This window comes from Oryctolagus cuniculus, chromosome 14 (assembly GCF_964237555.1).
Source record: "Oryctolagus cuniculus chromosome 14, mOryCun1.1, whole genome shotgun sequence".
Taxonomy (NCBI): domain Eukaryota; kingdom Metazoa; phylum Chordata; class Mammalia; order Lagomorpha; family Leporidae; genus Oryctolagus; species Oryctolagus cuniculus.
In genome coordinates, this window is record NC_091445.1 from 2620279 (window position 1) to 2631888 (window position 11610).

Below are 11610 nucleotides of genomic sequence, written 5' to 3' on the forward strand. Positions count from 1 at the left end.
GGCCCTCTCACCAGGGGAAGGTGGGCGGGGCAGGTAGGCGGGGCGGGGTGGGGCCCTGGGCCCTGGGAGAGTGCTGGCCTGGGCTCTCTGAGGCTCTCTCACCTGGGCAGGTGGGCGGGGTGGGGTGGGGTGGGGCCCTGGCTGAGTGCTGGCCTGGGCTCTCTGAGGCCCTCTCACCGGGGCAGGTGGGCGGGGCTCTGGGCCCTGGGTCCTGGGTGAGAGCTGACCTGGGTAGCTGAGGCTGTCTCACCCAGGCAGGTGGGGGGCAGGTGGGTGGGGTGGGGCCCTGGGTGAGAGCTGGCCTGGGCTAGCTGAGGCTCTCTCACCTGGGCAGGTGGGCGGGGTGGGGCCCTGGGCCCTGGGTGAGTGCTGGCCTGGGCTAGCTGAGGCCCTCTCACCAGGGGAAGGTGGGCGGGGCAGGTAGGCGGGGCGGGGTGGGGCCCTGGGCCCTGGGCCCTGGGAGAGTGCTGGCCTGGGCTCTCTGAGGCCCTCTCACCCGGGGCAGGTGGGCTGGGCGGGGTGGGGCCCTGGGCCCTGGGTGAGTGCTGGCCTGGGCTAGCTGAGGCCCTCACCAGGGGCAGCTTTATGGCTCTCAGAAGAGGGGGCACATCCTGGTGCTTGTACAAAGACTGTTCCTGTGCGTGGAGTGGAGACACTTCCTCTCCCCAGGCGGCCGACCCTGAGCCTCGGAGTGGAAAAATCTGCCTTGCATGTCTCCTGGGAAGTTAGGGCATCGCACGGTGCTCACTCCTCTTCCTCCCTTGGTACCAAGGCCTGCAGTGTAACTCACAACAGAGAGACAGCTCAGAAGGTCACTGCGCAAGTGGGGCCGACACGCCCACTCCCGAGAGAGCAGCTCTGTGGCACCGGGGACAGCCAAGGAAGCAGTGTGATCGGGGCCCTGGGTGCTGCGACTGTGGTCTGAGATGAAGCGGAAACAGGATACCCCCAAGGAACACTTGGAGGACAGCGGAGGTGCCCTTGAACACGCAGCCACCAGGGCTGAAAGGAAAGCTTCGGGGGAGAGAAGGGAGATAAGACTAAAGGCAGCAGAACACGAAACCGTGGGAAGGCAGTCCGGAAAGTTCTACGCTGATGGGGGTTCCAGGAGGGGAGGGCAGAAAGAACCGAGTGAGAGATGGTGACGCAGGTGACACAGGACCTGATGCCGTGGCTCTCGCACCGAACACCAGCGTGGCATGTCCAGCCCACGGAACACACGAGGCTCACCAAGTCAGAGCATTTCAAACCACAGGGCAGTTACGGGGGAATGAAGAGAAGGTCTGAGCGGGCGTGGGGTCTGGGGCTAAGGTGCTGCGTTCCACATCCTGGAGTCTGGGGTCACATCCTGCCTCAGCTGCCTGCTGTGCACCCTGGGAGGCGGCCGATGAAGGCTCAAGGCCCGGGGCCGCTGCTGCCCCCATGGGAGATCCAGGCTGAGTCCCTTGCTCCTGTCTTTGACCCTGGCCGAGCCCCAGCCATCCTGGGCATCTGCAGTGTGAATTAGCAGACGGGAGCTCTCTCTGGGTCTCCCTGCCACTCAAACAAAAACATTGCAAAGCATTTTTTTTTTTTTAAAGAAAACACTGGAGAAGTCTCTAGAGAGAGGGTAAAAAAGCAGAGAAAAAAGTGAGAGTGCAAAGGAAACAGATTTACCAAAAGGTACCGTATCCGTGCCAACAAAATCACACTTGAGCGGTGGACGTCTTCCACGGCCGGTCTCAGAGTGCTTGGTTCCCAGCAGGCTCGGGAAGTCTGCCTCCCATGACCAGTGAGCGTGCAGAGCGAGGGAGCCGAGACCTGCGGCCGAACCCGGGGTCTGCGCTCACCTGGGGCCGGCTGCAGGGACAGACGGACGTGGCAGCTGAGTGGTGTCTGTCAGCCAGGGACGCAGGCCATGTGGTCCTCCCTCCAGGCCCTGGCCCTGCTCCGGGAGTCCCGCCAGCCCAAGAGAGAGGAGGATCTAGAACAGCAGCCTGCGGAGGAGCGAGCCCCCTCGCTCGGGACAGGAAGATGGCAGTGTGCAGACAGGAAGCCCCAGGCTCGCAGGCTGGTGGGATAAGCGGGAGGGTGGGTGGGTGGGGGATAAAGATGAAGTGGGGGGAACGGGGAGGGGAGACGGAAGTCACACAGGACAGGGAGCAAGCACCGCGCTCCACTCACCTGGAGCACAGACCCTGATAGGTAATCCAAGAATACCACCACGCTCCGAGGTGGGAGCCTGAGCAGGGGTCGGGGAGAGCCAGTGAGCTCCATCCCGTTCTCCCAGGAGTCAGCCAGCGCCTGCCAGGCCGCCAGGTCAGGGTGGGGTGGGGCTGCGCCGTCTGACTAGCACGTTGGCCTGTGGATGCACACTCAGCTAAAACTAATTCATACACGCACAGCGCGTCCATGGGCAGGAGTGGAAACAGCACCGGGCATGTGCCTCCCTGGGAACCTGAAGGGACTGGGGGAGGTGCAGGGCCCCTCCCCACTCACAGTCATCAGGCTGGGGTTTGCCTGCCTGCCCAGTGCATGCTGATCCAGGCTGGGCTGTTCCTACTGCTATAGAAGAGAAGGAGACAGGACTAGGCCGACGCTGGGAGACCCCAAGGCGAGGACAAGGGAGACAGGAGCCGGGGGACTCGGTGCAGAGCATCTGCCTGTGCTGTGATGGCCATGGCCGGCCAGGCGAGGATTGAGGGGCCTGCGCAGGGCGGGATTGCCCAGGTGTGAGGGGAAGGTGAGGGGGTGCAGGCCTCAGGGCAGGCGTCACAGACCCTCAGTGGGCAGGCGAGGCAGGGGGTGGGGGGACTCTGTGATTTGCAGCACCGGTGCTGATGGGAGAACCGGAGAGCGGATAGAGCACAGGGTCGCATTTCCTAGGGGGGCATAAAGCAGCCACAGCTCCGCTCCTTCTCTGAAGCTTGACGTTTCTCTGCCTCCCGGCTCAGTGAACGTCACGGTAGGTCACAGGAAGGTGCAGGGAGGGAGGCCCGGGCCCCTCGTTCCCCGAGGGTCGCACCTCGCACCCCTGCGGGGCTCTGCTTCATTTCACACACAGCCCACCGGGTCAGTACAGCTCCCCGGGCCGCCCCCAGACTCGCACCTGCTACGGCCCCACCTCTTTAACCCCCGGCAACCGCTGACCAGCTATGACGTCTCTATGCCGAAGTCACCCTGAGAATGGGCTAGAAGTAGGTTGGTGCAGCTGGCGGCCTTAGCACCATGAGGTCGCCCGCGTCCCCACGCTCGTCAGTCACAACACACAAGCCTTTGCTTACCCACGCACCACGAGGGACGTTTGGCTGGCGTCCAGTTTGGACGCACAGTGAACCCTGTGTTCGGGCTTTGAGTGGCCTGTGGCTGCTGGTTGTGCACTTGTGTCCCCAGAGCGGCTGTACCGCACCACATCCCCTCAGCCACGCAGGAGGGGGCCGGTGTCTCCTTCCTCGCCGGGGTTTGGCGTTTTCCTTCTTTTGTGGTCAGAAACCCTCTGATGCTCCCCTAGTTTTCCTCTTACACAAGAAATAGCCAATCAAACAGGCTCACAGAGGCTGCCCAGCAGCAGGGCAGGCCAAGGGGCTGTGGTGGCAGGCGCTGGAGCCATGCGGCAGGAACGCCAGTGCCGCAGGAGCAGCCGGCCCGGCTGGTGCTTAGATGGCAGCGCCGTGCACCTGCCCCTGCCCTCGGGCTCTGGTTGCAGGGAGCGTGGTCTGCTGTGCGAGGCCCCCACTTGGTGGCCACGTGGGCAGCAGGAAGGCAGCTCCCGTAGGCGGTGCTGCACGTGTGCTCTGACACGGCTCCCCAGGTCACGTAAGCAGCTCCGTCAGCACAGGTCGGATTCGGGGACCTGTTTCCGCACCACCATGCCCTTAGGTTCATCCACTGGATGTCCACGGCTGTGGTCCGCTTGTTCTCACGGCTGGTGACGTCCCAGCATGCCCTTCTCTATCCTCCATGGGGGCCTCCCGAGTGCCCTACTCCAGATTGGAGGAGACTGGCTTCCCTCGAACTGAGCTGTAGCCAGGACATCACACATGCCATGGGCTGTCACTCAGATACCAGGGAGACAAACCCTGGCAGGAACCTGTCCATGTGCACGCTAACAGGACTGTGGGACCCCGACTCCCCCCCTGAGGGAGTGCGAATGGTCACCAATCGGAGGGCAGGAAAGGGGGACTGGGCGAGGGGCAGGCTACACATGTGCAGGCATGTGTGCGCACAGTATACATACATACACACAGGCACAAGCAAGGCCTGGGAGGAAGGCGGTCCACGTGGGAGGAGTCAGGGCCCCCTGGCTGGGGCGGAGCCCGATGCTGGAAGGTGGCCCAGGACGTGGTGTGACTCAGCCGTGCACAGACGACTGCCAGGGAAACTCAGGAATGGGATGACTCCCGAGAGACTTGTGTGTCCTGGAAGAGGCCCCTGCTTCCCTGGACAGGAGTGAGCCGGGGCTGAGTCAGCACGGGGTACCCTGAGACGCCCGCCCCCCCGCGGGCAGCTCTGCCCTGCCCAGCTGCCCTGCCTGGCAGGTGCTTCAGCCCCCTGGCCCGTGAGTCATCTCCCCACTCCCACTCCTCAGACCCCTCCTCGCCCTTACCACGCGCCTGAGTCCTGCCTGAACCACAGGGCTGACTCGTGCTCTCAGGGCACACGGGAGGCGGGTCCCACCTGACTCCACAGCACAGCTAACTGGAACGCTCACTCTTCTGTGCACACACACGCACATACACACATGCATGCACACACGTACACACATACACATGCACACACAAGTACACACGTGCATGCACACACTCAGTGCACATACACATGTGCACACGCCTACACACATGCACATACACACACGCACATACACACATGCATGTACACACAAGTACACACATGCACGCACAGTGCACATACACATGCGCACACGCCTACACACATACACACATACACATGCACACACAAGTACACACATGCACGCACAGTGCACATACACATGCACACACACCTACACACATACACACATACACATGCACGCACAAGTACACACATGCACACACTCAGTGCACATACACATGCGCACACACCTACACACACATACACACACTGCGCACACACAAGTGCATGTACACACATGCACACACATGTACACACATGCACGTACACACACATTGCACACACATACACAAGTGCATGTGCACACGCGTATGCACACACCCCTGGGAGTGGCCGAGCGCCAGGGCAGGTGCAGGTCTCGCCTGCTGGGCGTCCTGGAGACAGGTGCACGGCCCGTGAGCGAGTTGAATGTCAGTGGCAGGGAAGGCCCTGGGCAGGGGCAGGTGGGCCAGGTCGCAGCACCACACGCGTGTCCTTTGCCTGCCTGACAGCTCTGTTCCTAAGCTCACCACCGTCCTCCTGCACGTGTATTCATGGGTGACACTTTTCCCCTCAGCCCTCTCCACAGCTGACCCACCTGTCACCCGCGATGGGCAGGCCGTGTGCGGGCAGCTGTGGATGGCAGCGCAGGAGACAGCCCCGCAGGCCTCGGCCCACGGCTGCCGGTGGCGGCCCCTTGCTCAGTCGTGCGTGGCTGAGGCACGGGCCCATCTTACGCAGCAGCAGAAACGCTGGCACTGGGGCCGTCGCCAGGAGCGCCCAGCAGTTGCAGATGCGCTGAGAACCAAGCGCCGTCCTTGCGGAGCCAGAGGCCAACGGCACAGCAGCCAGCATGGATGGAGACGAGCGACCGGCGGGGACGGAGACCGGGGCGCCCAGCCGCTGAGCAAGTGCCGAGGCCAGAGGCTGCGCACCGACGGCCCTCAAACGCGTCCTTATCCAAAGGGAGAAGAGTCGAGCTGAAGCTGGCAGGTGGCAGAATGAAGCCGTCAGGGCCGTCTTCTGTTCGAGGCCTTTGCCACGCACTGGCTCGCAGGACGCTAGAAGTGGAGTTGAAATCCAGACTGTTTGCACAAGTCCGAGCCAGCCAGGCAGGCAGGGGGAAATACCCTCAAATTTGGGAAAATTACAGGCCTGCTCCTTGACATCTGCTGGAGAACAGCAGCAAACCTCAGAGCTTATCCTAAGAACTGGAAAGAGAACGGCAGCCTGGGGCTGGGCCTCTGTGACCGGGAGGCACTAGTGCAAGGGGCCTTCAGGGCGGCCCTGGGCTAAACCATCTCACCGTGCCGAGAGAGCAGGGCGCAGAGGGCCTCCCTGCACACCGGAACCACAGAGAATACCGCCCAGACCCCATGCCACGACTACATCAAAAGCAGTCACTCACTGCTTCCTAAAACGTGAAGTGATGAGGTCCCCAGCTGCAGTATCAAGTGCAGTCCACAGAGGCGGGTGCCTGTGTGCTGGGTGAGACGCCACCTGCTGGGGTCCCATCCCGGCTCCACTTCTGATCCAGCTTCCTGCCAAGGTGCACCCTGGGAGGCCACAGCCGAGGGCTCCAGTACTTGGGAACCAGCTGCCCACGTGGGAGACCTGGATGGAGCTCCTAGTTCCTGGCGTTGGTTGTTGAGGGCATCTGAGGAGTTCACCACTGGATGGAAGACCTCTCTGTTTCTCTGCCCTTCAAATAAAATGAACAAACGCCATTTTATATATATATATATATGTGTGTGTGTGTGTGTGTGTGTGTGTATGATATATATATGATATATATGTGTTTCCTTATGTCATATATCAAAAGCAAAGCTGTGTGATATCCACATGTGTAGTCAGGGAATTCATTGAAATAAACTTCAAGGTTCGAGTACAAACAAAAATTTGGCAAGGGCAGCGTCAGTTGGCATTTCAAATCAGCTGGGAAAAGTGACTCATTTTAAAAATGGTTTTGGGACAGCCGGGCAGCCATCCAAACAAAAATACATTCTAGATAAAAGAACAACACAATTGCTAGAAGCAGTGTAGGAGATTTCCATTTTTTGTAACCGGGAACCAGAAAAGCCACTCAGGGATTTCATGTCCTACGCAAAATCAAGTGTGTGTGTGGATGTTCTTTTTAGCACAACGTCTGCTCATGTATTATTTCAGGACCATCTTTTTTTTTAAGATTTATTTATTTGAAAGGCAGAGTTACAGAGAGGCAGAGAGAGAGAGAGAGACAGAGAGAGAGAGAGAGGAGGGTCTTCTACCCTGGGTTACTCCCCAGATGGCTGCAACTGCCAGAGTTACACTGATCAGAAACCAGGAGCCAGGAGCTTCCTCCAGGTCTCCCACGCGGGTGCAGGGGCCCAAGGACTTGGGCTATCTTCCACTGCTTTCCCAGGCCACAGCAGAGAGCTGGATGGGAAGAAGAGCAGCTGGGACTGGAACCAGCGCCCATATGGGATGCTGGTGCTGCAGGCAGCAGCTTTACCCACTATGCCACAGCACCAGCCCCGGACCCATAGTTTTAAGAGCAGTTTTATGTTCTGAGTGAAACTGAGCGGAAGGTAGATTTCCCACACAGGTGCACCGCCTCCCCTGTTGCCACATGTGTATCAGCGCCATGTCTGTCAGAGCTGAGACAGCCATGGGGCCCGACAGCGCCACCCACAGCCCAGAGCTTACAGGGGCTGGCCAGTAGACAGTGCCTGTTCACCACCACAGCCTCATACCCCTGCCCCGGAACCCTCTGTGCTCAGCTGCTTCCTCCCCTCCCCTCCCCCAGTCCCCGGCGTAGTCGAAGGTCTGGCCGTCTCCCTTTGTAGACTGTCGCAGACTTGGATGCTGACGGCCTGTGACCTGCTCAGAGGGGCTTTGCTCGCCAAGCAGAGCGTGTGCACGCTGCCCGGGCGCTGCCGAGGCCCGTCAGCTTGTTTCTCCCTGGCACTGAGTCTTATTCCACTGCAGGGTTTCACCTGTGGGTCCATTCAGTGAGCCGCTGGCTGCACCTGTGTGAAGCACGCCGCTGTGAGCAGCCACGTGTAGGCTCTGGGGTGAACGGCAGTCGCCACAATGCCCCAAATATCACCACGAGCAACAGTACAAGCCGCAGCTGGGGGGATGGTGAGGTGTCACCCCCGCGTCACCTACACCCCCGCGCCCGCCCCACAGCCTCGCCTGCTCCAGCACCCGGTCCAGTCTGATGGAGACTTCAGGAGGTGGGAACCCAGGGAGAAGGCATCACCACGCGGCCCGCAGGTCACGTGTGAGAGGAAGTGAGCAAGCGGCCGCTGGGAAACTTTTTTTTTTAAAGTTAAAAAAAAAAAAAAAACCTGGATCCTAAAATATGTGAGCAAAAGACCAAAAGAAAACAAATCCCAAGCAGAATCACTACTTAAAACCAAGACAAACATCACCAGAAATGTCATTATAATCCAACATCATTAAAAATAAAAGTGTAGCATTACCCAGGAAGGACGCGCTCGTTAAAGGATGGAGACCTCGGGGGTGGGCGAGGGCCCTGCTCTGCGGCTGCCCCTCCTCCTCGGGGCTTCCCTCGGCCCTGGCCTCGCACCTGGGTCCTCATTCCTCCTCCTTCTCTGTTGCTGAGGAGGTGACCAGACGCTGCCGGGGTCTCAGCCCCTGCTAGGAGGCGAGGCTGAGGACGCTGTGACAGAGGCGCTGTGGAGCGGCCTCCCAGGCAGGGGTCCAAGTGTGCTACAGTGAGAACCTGGTGCCGCAGCGTCGCTGTCACCTAGGCCCTCACCTGTGGAAGGCGGCTCGCGGGGTTTGTGGCAGCCGTGACACCTGAACGGGGTCGGAGGGTGCCAGGGAATGACACGAGGCTGGGGTCTGGGTAGATTCCATGAACTCAGTGGAAGCCTTGGACAAAAGAAAGAAAAGGTTCAGATTTGCTACTTGCCAGCCACGCTGAGATGAGACAGCCAGCGGCCCTGCAGGGGAGGGCAACACGGGCTCGGAGCAGGTCCAGGCTCTCCCTGCAAGGGGCAGAGCTGCGAAGCTCCGGCCAAAGTGTTGTGTTGCGGGAAGGCTGCTGCAGGGCACCCCACGGTGGGTGCCTCTGCCACGGCAAAGGGCCGGGAGCACAGAACAGGGACCGCACGTGGACGAGGGTGACCGAGGGGAGCTTAGCAAACAAGTGAAGGGGACGTGGAGGTCACACCAGGGGACAGAGCGCACTGCAGCTGCCACCTGCCTCCAGGCAGGGCAGCGGGCAGGCGGGGGGGGGGGAGTGGGGGCTCCACCTTAACTGGGAGAGGTAAGTGGGCAAGCTCGGTGACCCCTCACCACCACACACAGCAGCCCCGACCACTGCGGGACCCCACAGTCAGCACGCGCTTCCGTGCAGTCTGGAAGCTGACCGGTGTGAGGGCAAGCGCCTGGCTCTAAATAAGGAACCCGTGCTGGTCCCCATCCTCAGAACTGAGCTGCTGCACACAGCCATTGCAGCCAGCAGTAGAGGCCACTATGCCTCTGGGGCTGCTGGGTGGCCCCAGAAGCTGCCGGAAGTCCCGAGACCAGGGCAGGGCTCACAGGGCAACCCCCGGCCCCACGGCTGCAGCACTGGGGTGCACAAGCCTTGGTGCCCCCCGTGCTGGCCCTGGGGAAGTCACTTCTGCATGTTGCGTGCCAGCACCACCGTGGTCAGTGCACCAGCCCCGCATCACCGCCGCTCCCGTCACAGGGGCTGGGCGGGGACTTAAGAATCCTGAGGCCCTGAGATCATGGCTGCTGGTATCACCACCCTGGCACCACCGGCAGCTGCCAGCAGGGCCTGGTGTGGGCTTCTCGGGGTCGTGCAGCACCACCCTAAACCCTGACGTCACAGAGACTCGGCTCCGAGGCCCCCGAGGACATGAGCCACAGTCCCAGCACTACCTCCCGCCCTGGGCAGCCTGGATGCCTTGCAGACACTGCTGGTGTTGACTGCCCGGGAAGAAATCGCAATGAAGCTGCTTCTGAGCTTGGCTAGAACCAGAGATACAGTGGCGACCCAGCGGAAACCAAGCCTCCTCTAAAAGAAAGCACCTTTGCCAACAAGAACTACTCCACCAAACTGGAAGAAGTAACTGTCCCCTGTACACACGTGCACGTACACATGCAGGACACACGCAGAAGCAAGGAAGCATGACCCTGCCAAGGAACACGAGAATTCTCCAGAAGTAGATCCCAGTTTGAAGGAAATTTATGAAATGCCTGAACAAGAATTTAAAGTAATGATTCTAAGGCAACTCAATGACATACAAGAGAATATAAAGAACTAAGGGAAGCCAGTGCCACGGCTCACTTGGCTCACTCTGGCGCCGGCACCCCTGGGTTCTAGTCCCAGTTGGGGCGCCGGATCCTGTCCCGGTTGCCCCTCTTCCAGTCCAGCTCTCTGCTGTGGCCCGGGAGTACAGTGGAGGATGGCCCAGGTCCTTGGGCCCTGTACCCGCATAGGAGACCAGGAGAAGCACCTGGCTCCTGGCTTCGGATCAGCGCCATGTGCTGGCCGCAGCTGCCATTGGGGGCATGAACCAACAGAAAAGGAAGACCTTTCTCTCTCTCTCTCTCTCTCTCTCTCACTGCCCACTCTGCCTGTCAAAAAAAATAAATAAATAAAATAAAAAAAAGAACTAAGGGAAAAGACATCATTAAAAAATCAGAAATCTTGGAGCTGAAAACTTCAATTCATAAAATAAAAAATTACAAGTTGGAGCTTCAACAATGACTACACGGAGCAGAAGAAAGAATTTGTGAGCTACGGCAGGTCCTTGGAGACAACTCAGCCAGACTCCCTCCCCAAAAAGGGGAATTAAAAAGAAAAAAGAAAGCCGTGGAGACACGGACATGTTGAACAAGCAGACCCGCACATTAGGGGGATACCTGCAGAAGAAGAGAAGGGAAAAAGACCGAGGTCTCAGGTAATGAAATAGTAGCTGGAAATTTACCAAGTCCTGAAACAGACAGCCAGCCAGATCCAGGAGGCTGGAAGAACCCACCTGAAATCAAGCAAAAGCCCTTCTCTAAGGTGTGCTCTAGTCACAACAGCCAAAAGTGAGAGAGCTATTAAACCAGCAAGTGGAAGCTGTCAAGTAATGTCTACAGGAATACTTACGAGACCGAGAGCAGACTTCCCAGGCTACCAGATAAAGGGATGATGGGTTCGAAGTCACGGAACAAAAAATAAAAAATCTATCCAGCAAAGCCACCCTTCAGAAACAAAGCCAAGTCTTTCCGAGACAAGCAGAAACTGGGGGGCTTCATCACCCCAAGACCAGCGCCACCACAACACCTAAGGGAGTCTCACAGTAGAAGCAGAAGGGTGAGAGCTGGCACCCTGGGAGTCCTGAACTCTCCAGTGGGACAGATGGGACAGCTACACAAATGGTAAGAGAACCAAACCTTACCATGGCAGAAAACCACTGAGCAGAAAGACAAACAAGGAGAGAGTTGGAAAGGAACAAAGGACATACAAAACTGGGACCGGTAAAGCCACCACCTGCAGTGCCGCATCCCCTATGGTCACTGGTTCAAGTCCCAGCTGCTCCACTTCTGACACAGCTCCCTACTATGGCCTGGGAAAGCAGTGGAAGATGGCCCAAGTCCTTGGGGCCCTGCACCCGTGTGGGAGACCTGGAGGAAGCTCCTGGCTCCTGGCTTCAGATCAGTGCAGCTCTGGCCATTGTGGCCATCTGGGGAGTGAATAAGTGGATGGAAGACCTACCTCTCTCTCTCTCTCTCTCTCTCTCTCTCTCTCTC